At 37.6% G+C, this 20,538-nt stretch overlaps 1 long non-coding RNA gene across 1 annotated transcript in view; it reads right to left on the bottom strand.

Annotated features, from left to right (window-relative positions):
• LOC139124784 (uncharacterized) overlaps positions 1 to 11,350 on the bottom strand; it is a 57,410-nt gene extending 46,060 nt beyond the window's left edge. Inside the window, exon 1 of the long non-coding RNA XR_011550034.1 lies at positions 11,279 to 11,350. This is a non-coding gene — a long non-coding RNA (uncharacterized lncRNA). The remainder of the gene's footprint in view (positions 1 to 11,278) is intronic.
• Positions 11,351 to 20,538: the final 9,188 nt, after the last annotated feature.

Here is a 20,538-nt window from a genome sequence, read left to right as displayed (position 1 = left end):
AAAAGTACTGGTCTGATAGTTTTGAAATTTGGTATACAGGTTTCTATAATGAACTAAGTAATATATATTGAATTTTTGATGAAATCTGTAATTTTGTATATTTGGGGCAATTTTTGCCATTTGTGGTCCAAAAAAAGTGTATTTCCAAAACTACTCATCTGATAGCTTTGAAATTTGGTATACAGCTTCCTACAGATGACCTACATGATATTTATTGAAATTATGATGAAATCTGCAATTTTGTATTTTTGGGGCAATTTTGCCATTTTTTGGTCAAAAAATGTGTATTTCCAAAACTTCTCATCTGATAGCTTTGCAATTAGGCATACAGGTTCCTACAGATCACCTTGATGATATTTATTGAAATTGTGATGAAATCTGTAATTTTGGGGCAATGTTTGGCCATTTTTTGGTCAAAAAATGTGTTTCTCATAAAATACTGGTCTGACAGCTTTGAAATTTGGTATACAGGTTTATACAGATGAACTAAGTAATATATTGAATTTCTGATGAAATCTGTAATTTTGTATTTGGGGGCAATTTTTGCCATTTTTGGTCAAAACATGTGTATTTCCAAAACTACTCATCTGATAGCTTTGAAATTTGGTATACCGGTTTCTATAGATGAACTAAATGATATTTATTGAAATTATGATGAAATCTGCAATTTTGTAATTTTGGGGCAATGTTTGGCCATTTTTTGGTCAAAAAATGTGTTTCTCATAAAGTACTGGTCTGACAGCTTTGAAATTTGGTATACAGGTTTCTATAGATGAACTAAATTTGAGTTTTTGAAATTATGATGAAATCTGCAATTTTTATTTTTTGGGGCAATTGCTGCCATTTTGGTCAGAAAATTTTATTCTCCAAAACAACTCATCAGATAGCTTTGGTTGACATGTTCCTAGGGATGATCTGATGTGATATATTCAAAGTATGATGAAATCTTCAATTGTGTAATTTTGCAGCTTATTTTAGCCACTTTTTTCTCGTCACTGCATTGAGCTATCAAAGATTTCCACCTTCTTCCTCAACATGTGTCAAAAATAGTTATTATCTATATACACAGCAGAGCTATATTGGCTGCTAGGTTGCTTTAGTGAAGTGAACTGATATCGATCACAGGTACGTGCAGGTGGTGCATAGAGCGTGACGGTTGCTTGGATAGTCGATCGAAAGCCAAAGGCCAAACCTAGGTACTGCTTTACACCAGTCAGTCCCGAGGTTCGACCTCAAACTTCGATCCAGGGCTAAGATACGATCAGACCTCTAAATTCACTTCAAAAGCGATCGTCATGTTAAATGGCAGTTATAGTAAGAGTACGAGGAGGTTTACTACGCGTCGAAGACTTTTACCAGACTGAGACCCCAAAAGTGTCTGCTATTCCTGGTAAACCTCCGAGTACGAGGACTATACCCCATTTATACTGCGATTTTGGCGAGTTTTCGGCGACATTTTTGGAAAGCCAACATTCTTTAAAATTATGTACGACTTGCTGAAGTTACATAAGTCTTTTACATCACAATGTACACTCATGGGGCAAATTCAAATGCCAAACAATGCAGCTGAAATCTGAAATCATTTACATTTATTCATAATTAAACTGACAAACAGATGCCGAATAGAAAACAACAAACTATCAGGTAGATGATTGGGTAAGTTTATTATTCAAATTCGCAGGTGCAGCTCTACCACGTGCACTCATGGTTCGATTACATCCCTGTTTCTTGTCGGCAGACCTAGTCACCACACGTTTTCTTTGTGCTTGGCGTTTGTGTCACCAGTACAATGGCAGTCCATCTTTCTGAATCTAACTTGCCGGAAATTAACTGGGATTTGAAATATTGTTTGTCACAGAATAGATGTGGACGACTCTGGAGATTTCAAACTAATGAATATCCAAAAAGAATTTCACTTTCCACCTCCAGTTGACAACGGAACGGTCCACAAATACCAACAAGAATGTATTCTGAAAGCTACTCGTAGAGCTACGAAGTGGGGTGTTTCCACTTTGACGAGCAACTGATCGCTGTGCGGACAGGCCACAGGAGTTTGGCAATATGAAACTACAAACAGACCAGTGGTGATCTAATTAAGCTGTGTCGGATGCCTCACAGCCGCCAAAATCGAATGATGAAATTGATGAAATTTTATTATATCGATACATCGTCCAGCCAAGGTATTAATGTAAGTGCTGAACTGAAAGACGTACGATCTAGCACTGCCACTATTAGTAAAGCACCAGACTCTAACGATGAACAATCTACGATCAAGATTGACACTAAATCAGCCGACTTGTTTGTCATAATGAATATCGTGAAAGGTGATGTGTAATTTAAAGTAAAATTTTGAAATATTGTAAAATTTTGTAGTCGGAAAATACTTTCGTCACATGGGTTTCTTTATGTGCATTTTTCATATTTTTTGAGTGAACTCAGCAGATACCATCATGAATATGTAATTTTTTTCTATTGTTGTGGTTAACCGTTTGCGGACTTTTCCTTTTGTACTGGTTTACAGCAAAGTACAGTTTCTTTGTCTAAAAGAGTACCCATTTACTAGTTATTTGTACACTTCTTTTGTTTAAAACAGTAGCCATTAACTGGAATGCATAATTAATCAATACGCTTCTTTGATAAACTGTTCGCTATCGTAACTACACAGTCGAGTTCAAACAATGGGCATGAGACAAAAAGTAGTATAAATCCAAATGTGAGCTTCTGAACGTACAAATTTTCATATCCTATATCAAGATTCTTACTTTGCATACCCTTATACCATAGTCAAATAACCTTGAGGGTCTTTGATTCTATTTGCGAATATGGTAATCAGGGATAGAAATACTTTTTTATTTCTTGTGGCAAAGTTTGCCACCGGATATGAAATCTGGTGGCAATTATGAAAAATCTGGTGGCAGTTTAACACATCATGTGATCGGTATAATACAACATTTTGTCATTGCCACATACTCAGTCCAATTTATAAATTCTTGGAAATATGGTGGAGTACATGTCACAAAAAGTCAACCCATACTGCAGGCCTCGAAAAAATTTTTCAAACTTACTAACCGTGGGACACGTGAATTTCATTTTTACTTGCCCGAGAGGAAAAATACTCGCCCTAAATTTCTAATAACTGTTCCAGTAATTTGTAACAGAGAACAAGAGTTTGGCCATATGAAGTGAATTCAAAGAGGGAAAAAACAGATTCAAATATGAACTACATCTTGTTAAAATGAAGGACTATTACCAAATCTGAAATGTCGCAGAAGAAATGTGAGAATACTTTAGTCTTTTCTGTAGATTTGGCCATCCAGAAAACATCTTTGAATTTGGAATTTTTCCACAACCTAATCCAAATTAAAATCTTTGCATAGGAGTAATAAGATTATGTGATTTACAATATGCATGGCTGGCTGCTGCTCTTTATTATCAAGCTGAGATCACAAACAACTGCTCTGCTAGTGTTTATCTGCCAATGCATACGCACATGCATGTACATCTGCAACCCTTTTACCTGTTTACATGTTTGCTCACTGAGCACAGCAGTCTTTCAAAGTTTATTGATAAATGTATTTGTCAAGAGAGCAGATTCAAATTTCGTTTTCGTTACTCTTCAGTGCAGATTTGTTTTCTGTAAGTGAGAGCCGATCCCTAACAACCAAGGTCACGTAATTTGAAACTGTGTGCATCTCACGCACTACGTAGCTGCAATATGTGTCCTCCTTGGTCGACTGAGCCAGTTTCGACTACGATGTAAACTTGTACTTCTTCAACTGGGTGTTGATTTACGTTGAACAGTAAGCATTGCCGAGGTCCATGGCTTTGAATAAGTTTACATCCATTTACAAAGCACATGCTGAATTACACTATCACGTGAAGCCGATCGACTGTCATACGACTCATACACTTGCACAAAGAGAATGGCAACCACTGTCAAGAGCACACCACTTTTACGGCACACATACAAAACTGTGAGTTCACTCCGTGTCGTCGGAGAGAACATGTCGCAAAACTCTATTTTTACGACTTTTTGTGTTTTACAACAGCAAGAATGATTATTTTGCGATGTCGGGCGGATTTTCAAGGGTTTTCAGAAACACGTCTGAGAGTTGAAAGACTTACAATGATATAGACGTGTACAGACCTAATGAAATACGTTTTCAAGCTTGAATTGAGCTTAGATAATTCAACCGCTGGTGCACTTGCCCTCGGACGGGAAGCATATTGATTTTAATTGCCAGACCGCAAAATTCACTAGCAACGGGCGTCAGGCGATAGGAATTTTTGAGCCCTGTACTGGCTAATGAATTGCAAGTATTTATTATTATTTAAATCACGCAAGCTGCAGTTTAGCTTTGTTTTCAAAATGTCACAACATGCTTTTATCTTGTGCCGTATGACTGCATATGCGGCTATCACAGAGAACAACAACATGTCAAGTGTACAAAAGCTGCTGTCATCGATATGGAGATTAGCCAATCACAAGTTTGGATTCACGCTATGTTTTCATTCATGCAAAAATGTCGCAATTAGTTTGGTTTTTTTTTGCTAATGAGTTTTATCCGCCGTCAGACAACGCGTGTTCCTTCAGTGTTCCTTCATTCAAGCCGTAGGATCGATGACATGGATGACCCAAAATTTAGTGGCAGAAAATACCACCAGAAAAAAATTTTGGTGGCAGATTGACAGTTTTTGGTGGCAAATGCCACCATTGCCACCGATTATTTCGAACACTGGGTAATGATTGTCATTTTTTTATCATTATTGTTATATAAATTATCCTTTACCTCCCCAGTGGTATAAAAGTTCTTCATCTACAGATTCCCATACCAAACATCAGGGTTCTTAATTTTAAGCATAACATTATACATTAATGAAAAGTTTCTCATTTCATTGGGGGAAGTGGTCCCCCTTGACAAACTAATTGGGGGTGCCAACATTTCAACTGAGGGGAATCCCGTATCCCCCTGTCTAGATGTAACACTATATAATATATCTACATATCAAATTTATAAGATTAATAATTGTGAATTATTATAGTTTACCTCCTAAAAAGCATAGAGGCTCTAAAGACTAGTTTTCTTTGTTCAAATTATCGTCAACATTACCACATTTTATCATTTTTAATTATGAATTATCATATTTAGGCCTAATCTCCCATGAAAATGGCTTTTATGATATGACCACAAATTGCCCTGGAACACGACTGACAATTCTCCCGAAAATACTAGAAATTCAAGTGACTGTAAGCTGTAACAAGCGACCTATCGGCCGATATAGCTCCGCTGTGTTTATGTAGAGAATAACTATTTTTGACACATGTTGATGAAGAAGGTGGAAATCTTTGATAGCTCAATGCAGTGGCCAGAAAAAAGTGGCTAAAATAGCTGCAAAAATACACAATTGAAGATTTCATCATACTTTGAATATATCACATAGGATCATCCCTAAGAACATGTCAACCAAAGCTATCTGATGAGTAGTTTTTTGAGAATAAAATTTTCTGACCGAAAATGGCAACAATTGCCCCTAAAATAAAAATCGCAGATTTCACCATAATTTCAAAAGATCAAATTTAGTTCATCTATAGAAACCTGTATACCAAATTTCAAAGCTATCAGATGAGTAGTTTTGGAAATACACATTTTTTGACCAAAAATGGCAAAAATTGCCCCAAAAATACAAAATTACAGATTTTATCAGAAATTCAATACATATTTCTTAGCTCATCTGTAGAAACCTTTATACCAATTTTCAAAGCTATCAGACCAGTACTTTTTGAGAAATACATTTTTTGACCAAAAATTGCAAAAATCGCCCCAAAATTACAAAATTGCAATTGTCATCATAATTTCAATAAATATCATTAAGGTGATCTTTAGGAACCTGTATACCAAATTTCAAAGCTATCAGATGAGTAGTTTTGGAAATACATATTTTTTGACAAAAAATGGCAAAAATTGCCCAAAAATACAAAATTGCAGATTTCATCATAATTTCAATAAATATCAATTAAATAATCTATAGGAACCTGTATACCAAATTGCAAAGATATCAGATGAGCAGTTTTGGAAATACACATTTTTTGACCAAAAATGGCAAAAATTGCCCCAAAAATACAACATTACAGATTTCATCAGAAATTCAATACATATTACTTAGTTCATCAATACAAACCTGTATACCAAATTTCAAAACTATCAGTTGAGTACTTTTTGAGAAATACATTTTTTGACCAAAAATGGCAAAAATTGCCTTAAAAATGCAAATTTGCATATTTCTGCACAATTTGAACAAATCTGAAATAGATTATCCCTAGGGACATATGTACCAAATATCAAAGCTATCTGACTGTTAGTTTTGAAGGAGAAGATTTTTAAAGAATTTTTTACCAAAAATGACAAAAATTGCCTTAAAAATACAAATATGCAAATTTCACCACAATTTGAACAAACTTAAGTGAGGTCACCCCAAGTGAACTGCACATAAAATTTCAAAGCAATCGGACTTGCAGTTTCAGAGGAGAAGGCAATTGTTGACGGACGACGACGGACGACGATGATGACGACGGACGACGACGACGGAAAATCAACCTATTTGATAAGCTCCGCGTCGCTGACAGCGGAGCTAAAAAGTGAGTTTTAGCTCATTTTTCAGGGTTTCCGGCCTTCGGAACACCCCTCCTGGACCCTCCCCCTACGATGACCGCTTTGTGGTCATGGCAACTGCAAGCCGCCTATTTTTCCTTTCTGGCCCCCAACTTCGAAACTATATGAAACCCCTGGTCCGCCAGTGTCTTTGTACTTGATGATTGGCCCATTCACATCGTTGGGGTGCCAAGTCCCTCAGAGTCCTGTATTAAATTTCCTGCGGAACGTTTCCTCAGAGCCCCATATTTTACACAGTGTGGGATGTCCCTCAGAGTGCCGTATATTGCAGTTTGCATGTCCCGCACTTGGTCCCTCACTTGTCAGTTTTTTATACTGTAAAAGGACTAAAAAGTGCGGGGTTAAATTTTCGCGCATTCTTAATCTTGAGCATTATCGCGGTGTTTTAATTTCGCGGTTTGACCATGATAGTTTGTTGTTACCAAACAATCAAAGTTGCTAAACTGCATGATCAAAGCTGTGTTGCCGATCCCCATTTTCACGCCCCGACTATTGTTATTTTTCACGCAATAAAACTGCAAATGACACAAATGCGATAACTCGTTAGCAACGTGTTGGTCACACTTCACACCTTTTTTCGTATTTGAATTAGCGTCGGGTGTTTACAGGGATTTTCAGCGATCAAACAATCTATCGGCACGGCCGCCAAAGGGAAAGTGTTTCACAGCCGCAAGATGAAAGTGAATGATTGTATAAATGGAGTCAAAAATTGAATCTGACTTCATTCGCTTACGAGCCAGTGACCTGTACACAGCTTACTAGAATCACCAACGAATCGATCAAAAATACCGTAGTCATGTCTCTTAGACAGTGGTTGAAGAAAGCAGCTTTGCCCATTCCCACCGAACCAAGTCTACTTGATCCTAACAACGACAGCGATGTGAAAGCGTGTAACATATCAGCTGAAGCGATTGCCACCATCAACGAAGAAATTTCAACAGCCAACAGAAAACGAAAGCGTGGCAACTACCAGCATTACAGCGATGAGACACGGGCAAAGGTCGCTCGCTATGCCATCAACAACGGTGTGATGAACGCCGTACGTAAATTCAGCAAAGAACTCGATAGTCCGATCCGTGAAAGCACCGTGAGAAGCATGAAGAAATCGTACCTAAAAGAAGTTCGAAGTGGGAAGGAAAACATCACATCATTACCAACATCTAGGGGTCGACCTGTACTTCTCGGCGATGAACTTGATTCGCAAGTTCAATCCTACATTCGGCGCCTTCGAGTCAAAGGTGGCGTAGTGAACTCGTCAGTCTGCATCGCTGTCGCTCGGGGTATCGTTTTGCACAACAACAGAAGCCTGCTTCAAGAATTTGGGGGTCATATCAAGCTAACAACAGACTGGGCGAAGTCACTTTTGCGGCGGATGGGCTATGTGAAGCGAAAAGGCACGAAGGCGGTGAAAAAATGCGTTGAAGACTTTCCTGAAATCAAAGAGAACTTTTGCCAAAGAATCGCTGATGTCGTCACAGAACACAACGTCCCTCCTGCCATGATTGTGAACTGGGACCAGACGGGTGTGTCGATTATCCCAGCAGGGGAGTGGACGATGGAAGAGGAGGGGTCACGTCAAGTTTCTATCGCAGGTCTTGACGACAAACGACAGATCACCGCCGTTTTTGCTGCATCTGCATCCGGAGAATTTCTGCCACCCCAGCTACTGTATCAGGGTAAAACGGACCGTTGCCATCCAGTCTACAACTTTCCAGACACTTGGGACATTCACCACACCGAGAGTCACTGGTCGAACCATGACTCGATGATGCGTTACGTCGATCACATCATCATCCCGTACTTCGAAGCAACCCGAATGAAACTTGAGCTGCCAGCTGATCAACGGGGTATCGCGATTTTCGACGTGTACAAGGCCCATCGGGGTGAAGATCTGCTGAAGAAGTTGAACGACAACAATATTTCGCCAGTGTTTGTCCCCGCTGCGTGCACTGATCGTCTACAGCCGATGGACTTGTCTGTGAACAAACTGTTCAAAGACCTAATCAAGCGAGAGTTCCAGCACTGGTACGGTAGCCGTGTCTGTCAGGCGTTGAACGAAGGGGACAACGAAACCACGCTCGATCTACGACTCACCGAACTGAAGCCACTCCACGCTAAATGGTTAGTAACCGCTGTCCAGCAAGTGTCTACTCGATCCGACGAACTTGTCGCAGGTTTCAGGGAAGCTGGAATTTTGGACTGTTTCGCGTAAGAACTCACGTATTCTCAGTGTGTCCCGAGTGTTGCCTTTTAGGCTTTGTGTAAGCAAACACCGCTATGTATCAGTGACAGCAGTAGTTCCGTCTTTGATCCGTTTCTATTTTGGAATTTCGGTGACGTGATTTGTAGCTTATTCAGTGTGATTTACTAGTAATGTGCATTTTCAATTCTGATGATTCGAAACTTTCTTTTGGTGATGAATACATGAACAAGTCATCGTTGATGACACAGTCCCCACTTGTTAATGGGTACTTTGATTACAGGTCCTCAGAGAGGATAGAGTCCTCTTCATTAGGTCTGTGATAAAAATACTTTTGAATAAATTCGCTTGATACATGTCTGAGCTGTAGTTCAGGACATGAAAAAATCGTAATAAAATGGCCACATGGCGGCCTTATTGGATCGTATCACAAAACAAATCAATGTGCATATGTATGACATAGGTCAATGTCCTTGTACCAACTTTGAATAAAATCTGTTGAAACATGCCTGAGTAATGGCTCCGTACATGAAAAAATTGTAATAAAATGGCCGCCTAGCAGCCATATTGGATTGTATCACAAAACAAATTGACATGCATATGTATGACATAGGTCAATGTCCTTGTACCAGCTTTGAATAAAATCGGTTGAGATATGCCTGAGTTATGGCTCTGTACATGAAAAAAATTTTAAAAAAATGGCCGTAAGGCAGCCATATTGGATTGCATCACAAACAAATTGGTGTGCATATTTATGTCATCGGTATATGTCCTTGTACCAACTTTGAATAAAATCGGTTGAAACATGCCTGAGTAATGGCTCTATACATGAAAAAATCGTAATAAAATGGCCACACGACAGCCATATTGGATCGTACCACAAAACAAATTGACATGCATCTGTATGACATATGAAGTAATCCTTGTGACAAGTTTGAATGAAATCGCTCCAGGCATCTCTGAGATGTCTGCGTGAACAGACGCACGCACGCACGCACGGACATGACCTATAAGTCCCCCCGGATGGTGTCTGTGGGGACTAAAACCATCTGCACAAAGTTTCATCAAATTTGGTACAGTTGTACCAGAAACAGCGCTCTAATCTCGAATTATGCAAATTAGACCTAATTATGCATGCCATACCAATATAATAGACTGCTGCATGTGAATGCCATAGTGTAGTATCCTTGTACCAAGTTTAAAAAGAATTGGCACAGGAATATCTCAGATATCTGCATTCATGAGCCCCTATGCATAGACACAGCATTAGTATTAATTTCATCCTGGAACCCCTGTGGATCATACCTGGGACCCCTGTGGATGGATATCAAATACAGGAAAGAAAACGGCCGTCACACAGCCATTTATGATCGAATCATTACAAAAATCGGCGTGCATATATATGTGATAAGGATTAATATAGGTACTAACTTTCAATGCAATGGCGCCCGGCATCTCTGAGAAATTTACGTGAACAAACGTACAGTCGTAAATATAGGAAACAAAATGGCCGCCACGCAGCCATTTTAGACCAGATCAAACTAAAAATCAATGTGCATATGTATAACATATAGAGTAATCTATGTACCAAGTTTGAATGGAATCGCTCTAAGAATCACTGAGAAATTTGCGTGAACATACGCACCGACATCAAATACAGAAACAAAATGGCTGCCAGACGGCCATTTTGAATCGGATCGTAAACAAATCGACGTGCATATGTATGGCATAGATGATAATCCTTGTACCAAGTTTGAATCAAATCGCTACAGGCGTCTCTGAGATATCTGCGTGAACGGACGGACGGACGCACGCACGCACGCACGACGCACGCACGCACACACGCACGCACGGACATGACCAAACCTATAAGTCCCCCCGGACTGTGTCCGTGGGGACTGAAAACAAAACTGACTTTTGTGTAAACAACTTGTAAACTCTTTAGATACTGATATGAAAGGTGCAATATTTTCCTTCATGCTGACATGCCTTGTAATATTTTTATTTTGCTATGGTTTATTACTTTTTTCATGTTGTAAAATAAATTACACGTTCGATGCAGTTCTTTGTGTTGATCAAACTTTATTCGTGTATGACAGAGATCGTGGTGAGTGTGTGTGAATGCCGAGTTACTAATAATACTGGTAGTGTGACAACCATTGTGTAGGCTTTCTTGACCACGCCCCCAAATAAAATAGCGGTGTTTTAATTTCGCGCATTTAGTGTTTGCGCGAATTGCGCGAAATTTAATCCCCGTTAATAATTAAGCCTTTTACAGTATTCCGAAATACCTCAACATTGTGTGTATTCACAGGCTCACTGACACTGTTGCTATGTATGTGGCTAACAAACACAGTGGCAATGACACCTCTTATGAATGACACCTGATACAAGTTATACTACTCACCATAGCAGTCAATAACACCTCTTATGAGTCTTGTATTGATGGTTTCTCCGTTTCTTTCTCTTTCTTTAATTTCAACACGGCACCAGTCACCTACAAATTTAACAAAGGGCAATTACAAGTTAGCTCCTTAGCTGCCAGTAGCTCCCTATTGAAAGCAAATGGTACGTATCACAATCTAGCAATGAAATCCTTTAAATATGACTTTGTAAAGCTGATGGCTTGTAAACTTAACATATCAATTTCTCTAATCATTAGCTGTACCACCCTTGTTTCACGACATTTTGCCTGTAGATTTACACTTTCCTCTGACCTGATTCCACATCTTTGCAATTTCATTAAATTTGCAGTCAGTGACTTGCTCACATGAAACTGAAAATGTCAAATCTTAACCAAATATGAGAGTATCAGTCCTTAAAAGTTTGCATATATAAATTTTCTTACATATGAACAGAACAAAGTAGAGTTATCATGAGTGACTTGTGTATCAAATATGAATGATTTGTAAGCAGTGGTTTCAGAGAAGTACAAAGTTGACTGCATGAATACCGATGACAGACACTACAGATGATCACCCTATCTGCATAGCTCCACATAACTGACAGCGGAGCTAAAATTGAAACATCTTCCAAACTAATTATGAAAATTCAGATTCAAATCAACCTGCCATTCTGAGAGATGAGAATATTTTACTTAAAGGGACAAAGTCAGCCATTTTCTACATATTTTTCGAGAATAAAATTCCTCAGTCATATCAATATTCGACCCAAAGTGCCTTCTTACTCTTTACAGCAATGTTCAATGTTTGCCTGGGCATTCAGGCAATTGAATTAACCGCCATGGTTGACACATCACATAATGAACAAGTCATTGTCAATGACACAGTCCCCACTTGTTCAAGGGTACTTTGATACTTTCAGAGGGGAGTCCTGTTGAAAAAGTGGGTCTAGATTAAAATCACTGTGATACAGATGGGGTTGCAGACAACTTAACAAAGTGAAATGTCTTTGTTTGGAAGTTGTTTCTTTATCAGTTTCAGCAAAGGTTATGCATATATATGTATAATAAAGGTCAAAGGTCACCGAGGTCACATGACATTTTGAAACAAGCGACCTAGCGGCCGATATAGCTCCGCTGTGTTTATGTAGAGAATAACTATTTTTGACACATGTTGATGAAGAAGGTGGAAATCTTTGATAGCTCAATGCAGTGGCCAGAGAAAAGTGGCTAAAATAGCTGCAAAAATACACAATTGAAGATTTCATCATACTTTGAATATATCACATCGGATCATCCCTAAGAACATGTCAACCAAAGCTATCTGATGAGTAGTTTTTAGCTACTATAGACTATAGTCTATAGAAGCTATTGGGATGGGTATCCGTCCGGCGTCCGTCGTCAGTCTGTATGTATGTATGTATGTATGTATGTATGTATGTCCATTTGTGAGGCGTCCGTCCACTCAAATATCTTTAGAACCACAGTACTTACTGATTTGATATTTGTTGTGTAGATGAAAAATATGATTTTGAGAAACAATTTTTTTTAATTTTTTGATACTGTTGAAAATAGGCAAATTAATGCCAAAAAAGGTGTTTTTGGTAAAAAATCTTCTTCTTCATAACCGCTGGTCAGACAGCTTTGTTATTTGGTATACAGGTCCCTAGGGGTAACCCAACTTAGATTTGTTCAAATTGTGATGAAATATGCAAATCTGTATTTTTAAGGAATTTTTTTGTCATTTTTGGTCAAAATTTGACTTACATTGTATGTAATTCTTGTACTGTATAAACCCTATCAATTCACCCAGAAAAAAATAATTAATATGATTTTAAATAATTGAATTAACTAGGAAATCATCAAAGCCAAAATAATTTTAGTGTAGAATTATCAGAAAGTTCAACTTTTTTTGACAGTTCATAGTGAAATGCTTACCATCTTGGAGATTAAAACATGTAAAGGCAACTTTCTGAATCCTAACTTTGACATATTCTGAACCGTCATTTATTGTGCCCGGTATGTTATCTAAATGAAATTGCTCAAAATAGTCAATAGAGATAGAGATAGAGAAAGTTCTAATTTCCATTTATGGTTGACTTGGTAAGGATAAATAAAATTACTTTTTGAGGAAAAAAATAGAGTGGTCAATTAAAAGAGTGGTCAAAGTGATAGGGTTTTTATGGTAAAGCTGGGCTGTAAGATTCCTCATGTGCTATTTATAGCAATTATGCAATCTGTGTAAACAGTGCAATGAAAGTTACATGATTCCTTATAATGCTTTTGATGACCTTGAACTTCTTAAGTTTCAAACATTTGTCTCTTCAGTGTGCTTTCTCTGAGTATGTACAGTCTCAACTTATTCAACAGAACTCACTTACAATGTTAATCAAAGATATCCACCTTCTTCATCAATACATGTGTCACAAAAGGTTATTCTCTACATAACACAGCAGAGCTCTGTCAACTGTTGAGTTGCTTGTTCTTTCAAAACTGCTGGTCAGACAGCTTTAATATTTGGTTTACAAGTCCCTAGGATGACCTAAGTGAGATAATTTCATACAGTCAGGAAATACTTAATTTTGTATCCATGTCTATAGTAGCTTCAGGGACTTTGGCCCTATGTTTTGAGAATAAAATTTTCTGACCAAAAATGGCAACAATTGCCCCAAAAATAAAAATTGCAGATTTCATCATAATTTCAAAATATCACACTTAGTTCATAAATAGAAACACGTTTTTTGACCAAAAATGGGAAAAATTGACCTAAAAATTCAAAATTGCAGATGTCATCATTATTTCAATAGATATCATTTAGTTCATCTATGGAAACCTGTATACCAAATTTCAAAGCTATCAGATGAGTAGTTTTGGAAATACACATTTTTTGACCAAAAATGGCAAAAATTGCCAAAAAAATACAAAATTACAGATTTCATCAGAAATTCAAAATATATTACTAAACTTATCTGTAGAAACCTGTATACCAAATTTCAAAGCTATCAGACCAGTACTTTATGAGACAAGTCATTGACAATGACATAGTCCCCACTTGTAATAGGAGTATTAGTCTTGATGGGGCAGGGGAATGAGGTCATTAAGAAGTATCACTGGAGTGTATATGTTCAGATCTATGGACACATAGGTCTATGTCATTGTTCCCAATTTGAAACAAGAGGCATGTCTAAGTATCACTGGAGTGTATAGTTTGGTTATGGTTCTAATCGGGAAAAAAGATCAGACCTCTAGCTGTATTGGCCAGCCAAGAATACATATGTGCATAATAAATGAGGTACAAGATGTGACATCTTATGGTCTATTATCCTAACAAAATTGAAGCGTAAAGAACTTGTGGTTACTGAGTTATGCATATATATGCATATTCAAGGTCAAAGGTCATCAAGGTCACAAGACATTTTGAAAAAAAAACAACATTGTATTGCTAATTAATCCATATAAGCCAAAATTCAGACCTCTAGCTCTATTGGCTTGCCCACATTATATATGGGCATAATTAACGAGGTAAAGCATGTGTTGTCATAAGGTCTCCCAGCCTACTAAATATAAAGGACATAGCACTTGTGGTTACTTATTTATTGACACAATCGTGTATTTTAGGTAAAAGGTTATAGAGGTCAAATGACATTTTGTCAAAAAATTTCTATCCTATAGTCTATCCCTATATACTAAAAATCATACATTTAACTCTATTGGCTTGCTCAAAATTAGATATGCACATAATCAATGAGGTACAATATGTGGCGTCATAAGGTGTCCCATCATACCCAATATGAAGGGTGTAGCACTTGTGGTTCCTGAGTTATGGACAAATATGTATATTTGAGGTCAAAGGTCACCGAGGTCATGTGACATTTTGTCAAAAAAATTGTATTGCTAAGTTATCCCTACATACCAAAAATCAGACCTCTAGCTCTATTGGCTCGCTCAAAATTAGATATGCGCATAACTAATGAGTAACAATATGTGGCGTCATAAGGTGTCCCATCATACCAAATATGAAGGGTGTAGCACTTGTGGTTACTGAGTTATGGACAAATATGTATATTTGAGGTCAAAGGTCACTGAGGTCACATGACATTTTGTCAAAAAATTGTATTGCTCAGTTATCCCTATATACCAAAATCAGACCTCTAGCTCTATTGGCTCGCTCAAAATTAGATATGCACATAATTAATGAGGTTCAATATGTGGCGTCATAAGGTGTCCCATCATACCAAATATGAAGGGTGTAGCACATGTGGTTACTGAGTTTTGGACAAATATGTATATTTGAGGTCAAAGGTCGTTGAGGTCACATGACATTTTTTCAAAATAATTGTATTGCTAAGTTATCCCTATATACCAAAAAATCAGACCTCTAGCTCTATTGGCTCGCTCAAAATTAGATATGCGCATAATTAATGAGGTACAATATAAGGCGTCATAAGGTGTCTCATCATACCAAATATGAAGAGTGTAGCACTTGTGGTTACTGAGTTATGCACAAATATGTATATTTGAGGTCAAAGGTCATTGAGGTCACGTGACATTTTGTCAAAAAATTGTATTGCTAAGTTATCCATATATACCAAAAATCAGACCTCTAGCTCTATTGGCTCGCTCAAAATTAGATATGCACATAATTAATGAGGTACAATATGTGGCGTCATAGGGTGTCCCATCATACCATATATGAAAGGTTTAGCACTTGTGGTTACTGAGTTATGGACAAATATGTATATTTGAGGTCAAGGTCACATGGCACTTTGTCAAAAAATTGTATTGCTAAGTTATCCATATAACCAAAATCAGACCTCTAGGTCATTTGGCTCGCTCAAAATTAGATATGCGCATAATCAATGAGGTACAATATGTGGCGTCATAGGGTGTCCCATCATACCATATATGAAAGGTTTAGCACTTGTGGTTACTGAGTTATAGACATATATGTATATTTGAGGTCAAAGGTCACCAAGGTCACGTGACATTTTTGTCAAAGTGTCTGAGATATCTGCGTAAACGGATGGACTCACGGACGGACATGACCCAATCTATAAGCCCCCTCGACTTTATCTGTGGGCACTAAAAACTGTGTAACTGCATCCTTTTTGCAATATGAATACGATGAGAAACTAAATTTTTATTTTTCTTGGCCTTATACATGGGAGTCTATCGACTGCCTTATACCACAGGCGACCCATTAAGTATTACTGAGTTTTTCACACAGTTTTCTCTATCCATTTCTCTACTTTCTTGGACTTATCAGGGATTTTACGGGTTGGTCAACATCGCGAAAGAGGAATGGTACCTTTTTCATTAACATCACTATCTTTCCGATGTTGACCAACCTCTGATAAGTCCACGGATTAGCATAATTAGTTGTGTTGACTAATTAATTACAGCATGTGTGTATGAGAGATATACGTCCATGTAATGGAGTGTAAAATAAATAAAGAGTCGCAGAGGCTAGGTTAGGTTATATAAACCATTTATTTTATTTACTCCGATCAGTCAGAGCATGAAGAAAGGAGAGAAAATGATAGAGAAAACAGTGTGAAAATCTCAGTAATACTTTATGGGTCGCCTGTGCTTATACATGGGAGTCTATGGACTGCCTTATACATGGGGGTCTATGGAGGTGAAAACTAAAAAGTCCTCTAACACGGCCAAATTTGATCGCATTGTGAAACAAATCGACGTGCATCTGTATGAGGTAGGGTACTATCCTTGAACCAAGTTTGAACAAAATCGCTCCAGGCGTCTCTGAGATATCTGCGTGAACGGACGGACGCACAGACGCACGCACACACGGACGCACGCACGGACATGACCAAACCTATAAGTCCCCCCGGACGGTGTCCGTGGGGACTAAAAAACATTTTTGTGACCAAAAATGGCAAAAATTGCCCCAAAATTACAAAATTGCAGATTTCATCATTATTTCCATAATATCATTTAGTTCATCTGTAGAAACCTGTATACCAAATTTCAAAGCTATCAGATGATAGTTTTGGAAATACACATTTTTTGACCAAAAATGGCAAAAATTGCCCCAAAAATACAAAATTACAGATTTCATCAGAAATTCAATATATATTACTTAGTTCATCTATAGAAACCTGCAGTGTTTCATCTAGGATGCTACACCAGGGGGGATTGGTCCCCCTCTACTGTAATTTTTGAGGGGGATTTTAAAATTTTGAGGGGGATTTAACTGAAACATATAATGACATCTTTATATGCAAGTTTTAATGTTGCAGTGATGTTACTTGTGTTATACATACTACATGCCATAAATAATTTGCTTACACAATCCAAGCTGCTGGCTGCAAATACCATCCTCTATAAGATTTTTTCAAAAGTCAACAAATTTGTGTATCACTGTTGTGAATGTATAGGGCTTCCAAGAGTGGCAGACAGCTCATTAATATTCATAAGCATTACTAATCCTAAAAAAATTGAAGCATATTCTGTATGCTAAATTATTCTGTATGTTGTGTTTGTACATATTCTGTATGTTTGCTTTCTTAGGGCTTAATGAACATTCAAACATAAAAATTAACATAGTTAGCCATTCCCACTGTACTTTCAAGGGATTATTTTCATTTTCCACTGAACTGTCTGCACTACAAAAAGCAAAAAAACTCTTTTGTAGTTATAAAGGAATGTTTTGTAGCTTCTGAAAAAAAAATGTACTTGTTTGTCACGTTTTCACAGTGCTTATATCATCCCTCACTACTGTAAGTTTGGATCAACATTGCCCTATACAAACCAGTTAGCTGTATTTTTTCTAGTAACCTAGCTGGTCTTGTAATTTTGTGCGCAGACTCAGTAGAGTTAAAACGAACAACTTAGAGAGTCGAACCTTTGTAAGCCATGCGGAGTTTCTCGATGTCAGATTCGCTCCAGTTGCTTTTTGTCAGTCATTTTAGAACCGCGAAAATAACAAACAGAAAGGTTGGTTGTCACCGAGAGTTAACTTTAGGGTTTATTTGCCCCGAAAAATAAGTCAGTGGCTGTTCAATGAATTCAAAAACATTTTCAGAGTGTTATGGACATTCATATGATGCATAAAAACTTCAGTTTGTGTCCTTTTCTCAATCGTACAGAGATAATGTGGACACAGAAACCTTATCGGGCTAGGGCAATGAACTTTTGTGAACGTAACTCTCAACTGGCTGACAGGCTTTCATATGCAAATCAGGTACGGAAATTTATGTGTGGTATTGTTTCAACAAACAATACCACAGCAGTTCAAAAAGTATCAAAATCGAACTAAAATTAGTCCCTTCCATGTAAATGTTCTTGCAACACTTTACAATGGCCATTACCACAGGTGCCGATAATGGGTCAAATGCATTGAAGTGTGACACCCATGAATAGCAGCCATTCCAGCCAGCTCAGTGCAGTGCGCGATGGTGCGCCCCTTCTACCTGTGATTGGCGGCGCGCAGCACACAAAAGAGGGGGAATCGCACAATCGCGCAGCCTAGATGAAACACTGAACTGTATACCAAATTTCAAAACTATCAGACCAGTACTTTTTGAGAAATACATTTTTTGACCAAAAAATGGCAAAAATGCCTTAAAAATGCAAATTTGCAATTTCTGCACAATTTGAACAAATCTGAAATAAATCATCCCTAGGGACATATGTACCAAATATAAAAGCTATCTGACCAGTAGTTTTGAAGAAGAAGATTTTTAAAGATTTTTTACCAAAAATGACAAAAATTGCCTTAAAAATACAAATATGCAAATTTCACCACCATTTGAAGAATCTGATTTAAGTCACCGTAAGCAAACTGCATATCAAATTTCAAAGCAATCGGACGAGCGGTTTCAGCGCAGAAGATTTTTTTACCAAAAAAACCAAAAAATGCCCCAAAAATACAAATATGCAAATTTCACCATGATTTGAACAAACTGAAGTGAGGTCACCCCAAGTGAACTGCATATAAATTTCAAAGCAATTGGACTTGTGGTTTCAGAGGAGAAGGCAATTGTTGACGGACGACGACGGACGACGACGACGACGACGGACGACGACGGACGACGACGGAAAATCAACCTATTTGATAAGCTCCGCGTCGCTGACAGCGGAGCTAAAAAAATTGTATCGCTAATTAATGCCTATATGCCAAAATTCAGACCTCTAGCTCTATTGCTTGCCCAGAATTAGATATGTGCATAATTAATGAGGTAACGCGTGTGTTGTCATAAGGTCTCCCATCCTACTAAATATAAAGGACGTAGCACTTGTGGTTACTTATTTATTGAATAAACGTATATTTTAGGTAAAAGGTTATCGAGGTCACACGACATTATGTCAAAAAAATTCTATCCTATAGTTATCCCTATATACTAAAAATAAGACATCCAGCTCTATTGGCTCGCTCAAAATTAAATATGTGCATAATAATGAGGTACAATATGTGGCATCATAAGGTGTCCCATCATACCAAATATGAAGGGTGTAGCACTTGTGGTTACTGAGTTATGGACAAATGTGTATATTTGAGGTCAAAGGTCACCAAGGTCACGTGACATGTCACAAATTGAATTGCTAAGGTATCCCTATATACCAAAAATCAGACATCCAGCTCTATTGGCTTCCTAAAAATTAGATATGTGCATAATTAATGAGGTACAATATGTGGCGTCATACGGTGTCCAATCATACCAAAATGAAGGTGTAGCACTTGTGGTTACCGAGTTACGGACAAATATGTATATTTGAGGTCAAAGGTCACCAAGGTCAGTGACAATTTTGTCAAAAAAATTGTATTGCTAAGTTAGGCCAGAGTAAGTAAATTCTTTGTTTTGGTCCACTCAAAATCCTAAAAGGTAGGCGGGTAAGCGGCTAAAAACACACACAGAAAATTTGACACAAAATCTGTTTGCCTTTATGGACAATTTTTCTCAAACCACATGAATACTCCTGTCACAGTGGGACACACTGTATGATCACTGTATGCATTTCATAACAAATGGATCAAAATAAACAGTCATTCTTTGACGTTTGCTTTTCTCTTATTAGTTTTAGATTTCTTTCTTGTGCATTCAAAGTGTCCACATGTCAATACCATTGCACAGCAACTTGAAAGCCTCATCAATTAGTTTAATCTGGACAGTTTGAGGAATGGGTACACTATAACAGTATACAGTAGCCGTCTTTGTCCTCAAGTTCTTGTACGTTTTTTTCAAGTTTCTTATAATGTCTGTGCTCTGATGGAATGTCATAGTTTTACTGAAAGGTGTCTGTTT

Source organism: Ptychodera flava (assembly GCF_041260155.1).
Source record: "Ptychodera flava strain L36383 chromosome 23 unlocalized genomic scaffold, AS_Pfla_20210202 Scaffold_24__1_contigs__length_23054250_pilon, whole genome shotgun sequence".
Classification (NCBI taxonomy): domain Eukaryota; kingdom Metazoa; phylum Hemichordata; class Enteropneusta; family Ptychoderidae; genus Ptychodera; species Ptychodera flava.
This window is presented reverse-complemented; position numbering and strand designations above follow the sequence as displayed.